The sequence below is a fragment of the Atta colombica genome, unplaced genomic scaffold, assembly GCF_001594045.1.
Source record: "Atta colombica isolate Treedump-2 unplaced genomic scaffold, Acol1.0 scaffold261, whole genome shotgun sequence".
NCBI classification, from domain to species: Eukaryota; Metazoa; Arthropoda; class Insecta; order Hymenoptera; family Formicidae; genus Atta; species Atta colombica.
The window spans coordinates 283227-289044 of NW_017259361.1; the positions used below are offsets into that span (position 1 = coordinate 283227).

A 5818-nucleotide genomic window follows, 5' to 3' on the forward strand; every position below is an offset into this window, starting at 1 on the left:
TGTGTGTGTGTGTGTGTGTGTGTGTGTGTGTATTATAATTGTACAATGTTACATAATGTTTAGTACATTGTTACAAATTGCTCGTATAATATCATAAAATTCACAATACCGTCTGCTGTATGACAAATAATTTTATATACAGAATGTTCCATTTTAAGTGCCGAATATCTCAAAAAATATAAAAGATGCGGAGCAATATTTCAAACGAAAGGATATCAAAGGGAACAAATGATGCTGACATTTGTTTAGCCCTGCAGTTATCTTGAAAATTCTCTTCAAGATTAAATTTAAATTTTTAAATGAAACATTCTATTTTTTATTCCTATTAAAATCTAATAGCTAATGTTAAGAGTTTTCAAAACATTATAATAAAATATTTTTTCATTAAATACTTTTCGAGTTATAAAGCTTGAAAGTGTTCCGCCAGCATTAGCATTATCCAAGATATTCGACCAACGGCTAAACCTCTTAAATATTGTTCAAGATCATGACTTAGATAACATTTGTCAACATCATGACCATTGGAAGTTGTACCTCTCATTTTCATTTTTACGTAAAAATGAATTTTTAACGCAAAAATAAAGGAAAATAATTGGAATCTTCAATAGCCTTGATCTTTACATATGTTATTAAATCATGATTCTGAACAATATTGAACAGATTTTAGTTGTCGGACACTTTGGATAATGCTAATACCGACGGTATTATAACTTCCAAGTCTTATAACTCGAAAAGTACTTAATGAAAACATATTTTATTAAAATATGAAAAGCTCTCGAGGTAAGCTATGAATAAAATGTAATAAAAAATAGGGGTTTCATTTAAAAAATTTGAAGTATGAATCTCAAACTTGACTTAATCTTGACGACATCAAAGCCAAACTTAATGTACTCTCTTATTCCCCTCTCCTTCCTTTTGTCTGAAACGTTGTTCCGCATCTTGCATATTTTTTTGAGATATGAGACAATTAAAATGACACCCTGTATACTTAGGTATACATTATACATACACACAAAAGCTCTACAAACACCAACAATCTTCGCATAGAAATTTATTTGAAAATACTATTATATCTGTTTTTTTTTTAATAAAAAGACGACCAATAAACAGTGTCTCGACATTCGAGAATAATATTATTTCAGCGTGAAACTTCGCAAAAAAATTAAGTAATAAAAGTGCAAGCCATTTTTTCCCGTAAAGTAGTTTTTTAAGTATAAACTTTGAGTAATCATAAGCGTTGGTTATAAAATCATTTGTTCGTGTGACGTAACAATGGTATTAAACAAATCATTGCCATTGCATGCTATCACAAGGACAAATAACTTTTTTAATCAATGCTTATGATTAATCAAACTATCAACGTTTATACTTAAGAAATTACTTTACGAAAAAAATAGTTTACACTTTAATATTTTATTTTTTAATATTTAATTTTTTACAAAGTTTCACGCTAAAATAATATTATCTTCGACTTTCAGGACATCCTGTATATACACATTGTACTTAAAAGCATCAAAACTTTTCTGTGCATATATCTGCATATTCTACAAAAATATAGGGATGTCATACCTGGGATGAGTGCAACACAGGATGGGATTCAGCGAGCATCTGCAAACAACGTTCTATTTTTTGGGTATAACACTTTCATTGAACAATTTTAATATTTTATCGAGTAATAAATGTATATATGAGACATCTTCAACCAAAGAGAAAAAGCGAGAGATAATACAAGCCTATTTTTACAATCGAATACTAACTTTTTTATTGTCATCGAAACATTCATTATCATTTATTGTAAAGATAACACTTTATAGCATTAGTATAACTAATTTATAGCAAAAAATTATTTTGTATCAGACTAGGTATTTCTTACAAGATTTTTGTATGCTGAAAATGATGCCGCAAGCCAAAAAATTCCGGCACAAAATTTCAGGTTTTCCAAGATAATTAAAGTTTAATATTCAAAAATTAGCTTTCTTGTAATATTTGATATTTTGTAAACAAAGCTAATGTCTTGAAATTTTAATTAAAAGTCATTCTTTATAACATTTTCTTTTATATTAATGTATTTTCATTTCTAGATTTCATGTTATGAAAGATTTAAAATGTAGAATTTATCTAAGACAGCAACAAATTTTTTCCGCCTAGAATGATAAAGTTATACAATTTTTAATTTGTAACTATCGATATATATATACAGACTATATAACTATTATTTAAAACATTTTTAAATGTGAATTTGAGATAGTTGAGATAAACAATTAAAATGAGACATCCCATGTGTGTATGTGTATACATGTACTTAGCGGAATTTATAACGGTAAATTATACTGTGTATCGATAGTATCGACAAATTAGAAATTATAAGTACTTACATATAACGAAAATTTTGCTATGTTAGAAAAATTTAAAATCTCTTTAAAACATAGGTAATTAGTAAAATAAAAAAAATGCATTTTATAAGGTATAAACAATACATTTACAACTTCTGATCAGAATTTATCAAAAAATAGCAAATATCACAAAAATATAATTTTTGCACATTAAACTTTAATATGCATGGAATTTTTTTTAAGGAGTTACAAAATAAAACAAAAATTCTTGTGAATTTTTTTGAAAAAATTTATGTAGTTTTGTATAAAAATTTTTATATTTAAAAGAGTTTTTCTTAACGAAATCTTTATGTATTTTTAATGCAAAAAAGTTATATAATTTATAATAAAGTTATAAATTACAGATAATATGTTTGAGAAGCTATTTTTCAAAAAAAGCGTTTTGTAGTAAGCAGTGCTCGGAACCAGGTCATTAGAAATCAAAAATTCAAAAAGATTACTTAATGTTATGAGTTTATCTAGTCTTTAATCGATCAATATTTCGATTAATTCAATTCCGACAAAATGGAAGCTGTTCATGATAAGTAAAGCCAATTTTCATTTAAAAAAATAGAAATTTTGTAGTCTATAAAATAAAAAATACACATTGAAAAATCCTTCGATAAGATAGGTATTCAAAAAGTTTGTTTTTATGTTAATATAGGTATGTGATTGGTTTATGATATTCTTAAGACATAAAGCAATCACAGAATATAAGCAATCGTATTAGTATCTTAAAATATAATAGTCTTGAAATAAGAATTATGAATATAGGCAAAAGATATAAAAATTTATATCATAAATATAAAAAGTAACAATAAAAGCAACTATAAAATTTGTTATCGTTGCCAAAAAAATATATTACGTAACCGTTATAGTTATCAAAAAAAGATAATCAATCTGTTATCAAAAAAAATAATTTGTAAAGGCGTTTCCATTTTTTGTTTATATGTTAATAATTAATAAAATAATTTACTTTTTCGCGTTTTATACGTTATTATAAATAAATTAGAATGTGTTGGATAAGCAGACGATAAGTGTTGTAAGTTATGTAAGCCAGATGTATTGCAGTCTTTTATTTTAAGGCTCCTGTTAACTTATCTCAGCCATATTGATAGCTGAGGTGAATACTCAGGAGCTTTAAGATCACGATTCAATAATCGTGACATCATAAGCGATATTACGATTTAATAATCGTGACGATTCAATACTGTGACTACTCAGAAGTGGGAATGCTGGAATTATCTTGTTTTACTGATAAAATGTGATTAATTTCAGATTCTTCAATCTTTTAATTGCATGTACACGCATATTTACAATTTTTTCTCCACACAATTAAAATATGTTATTAATTATTATGAGTTTGCCTAGACAACATGTATGTCCAAAAAGAGAACATAAGATGTCTTACAGACATCTTTATGACATGAAATCTGGAAGATATCTCGATAACACCTTCATGATGTTTTATTTTCGCATTTTAGACATATGGAAGTAGAGTTAAAAAAAATCTGTCGACATCAATCAAGTTCAGCCATTGCTTCAGCATCCCTTTAAAGGATTAAAGTGGCAGAATTATCGACATTACAAATTAAAACTCAGAAAACGATATGTTCAAAATGCGAACATAAGACGTCGTAAAAATATCATTAAAATATTTTTCAGACATCGTGTCATAAAGATTTTCCCAAAACAAAGGGATATATCCCTTTTATGTCCCCTTTATATATATTATTTAGGAAATAATATCTTCATTCTGCGTCTGCATTTGCGATCTACGTTTAGTGATTTGCAATTAGAAGCATCTTCAATGACAGTAACGATATCGTTATATTATCGTTACACATTTTGTATACGGTATTCATAAACGGTAAAAAAAACTGCACAATGAATATAACGATATCATTGCTGACACAAATTCTAAGTGTTATAGAATAGAGGCCTAAATGTATTTTTATTTTTAACTTTCTTAAATTTCTCGTTAAATCGACTCGCATCTTTTTTTGTATGTATTTTAATTGTATAAAAGAATTTTATAACCTGTACAATTAATTTCGGAGTACTCTTTAACTCGTAATATTGATAATTCTATCCCTTTAAAATCCTCTTGACAATATAAAAAAAATGAGATAAAATAATCTAATAACATTGAGATATGAAAATAATGAATTATAAAATTAATCATGCATTATAAGTCTTCATATTATTTATATTAAAGGAATCCTAAAGTCGTTTTATCAATTATTTTTCAATATATAAATATTTTTCCGCTGCCTTTATATATAAATTTAAAAATCCTTTTCCACAATTAAGGCATAAACTATATATAGTCCAAACTCTGGTTAATTTTATATAAAAAATAAAAAAAAAGTTGAAAAATTAAAAAGTTTTGCTATCGGTTTCTGGCATCGATTCGTAATAATATATTTAGTTTATATAAAAGTTTTGTACTTTGTACAATCTTGATTTGGGCTAGGAATTATATAAACAAACAATGTTGAGCTCTTAGACTTAAATACCTAATATAAAAGATTATAGTTAATTAGAAAATTTATATGTATGTGTGCATATTGATGAAGTAGTGTGTAGGCACATGACACATAAATCGTATGTATGTGTAAGTTCTGCTGAATCCGTAAAATAAACGACTTTAGGATGTCTTTAATGCTTAAAAATTAAAATAATTTACTGTGTTCACTTGATGATAATCACGAATTTATACAGGTGATCATTTTAATTTTTATATCAAAATATTTCGAAAAGTATAAAAAATATAGAAAAATGTTCGAATGAAAGTGGAACGAAAGAGACATATTTTTTTTCACATTATTTTTTTTTCTATGAAGGCACTAGAAAGATACTTCAAAAAATTCACTTTTTAAAATGAAATTATATGATTTTCTTTACATTATATATGATTCCGTTTGTTATTTTGCATATAAAAGTATTAAATAGAGATATCAAAAAACCAATAAGAATTTTATTGGACCGTACATGTGAAAACACAACAAATAAGAAATAGAAAATAAAGATCCATAACGGTCGAAGCTTTAATGCTTGAACAATTCTGTGAATTTGTATATAGTATATATGTAGTCTCATATGAACTGCGCACTGAATTATTTTTTTCGGACTAGAAACGCAGCTAAACTATTGTAATATCACAGTTAAATTTTTATGCTCAACATTTTTTTACTTTTCGAGATATTTCAATGCAGAAATTAAAATAAGCATCTTGTATAGATATCATATAATTGTAGATTCTAATATTTTGTGATATGGATTAAAGCTCTCTCTTAAAATTTTAAATTTAAATTAACCCCTTGAGCGACAAGATGTTCAAATAAAATGTATTTTCTTTCAAAAATGCATAAAAATGTCACAATTTTTTTTGAACTCTTCATTTAATAATATTCTATAATAATAAAGAATAATAATAGAATATA

The 5818-nt window shown here is 25.8% G+C and overlaps 1 protein-coding gene across 2 annotated transcripts in view; it reads right to left on the reverse strand.

Annotated features, from left to right (window-relative positions):
• LOC108689152 (coiled-coil and C2 domain-containing protein 1-like) overlaps positions 1-5818 on the reverse strand; it is a 15225-nt gene that overhangs the window by 631 nt on the left and 8776 nt on the right. The gene's annotated exons all lie outside the window — the stretch shown is intronic.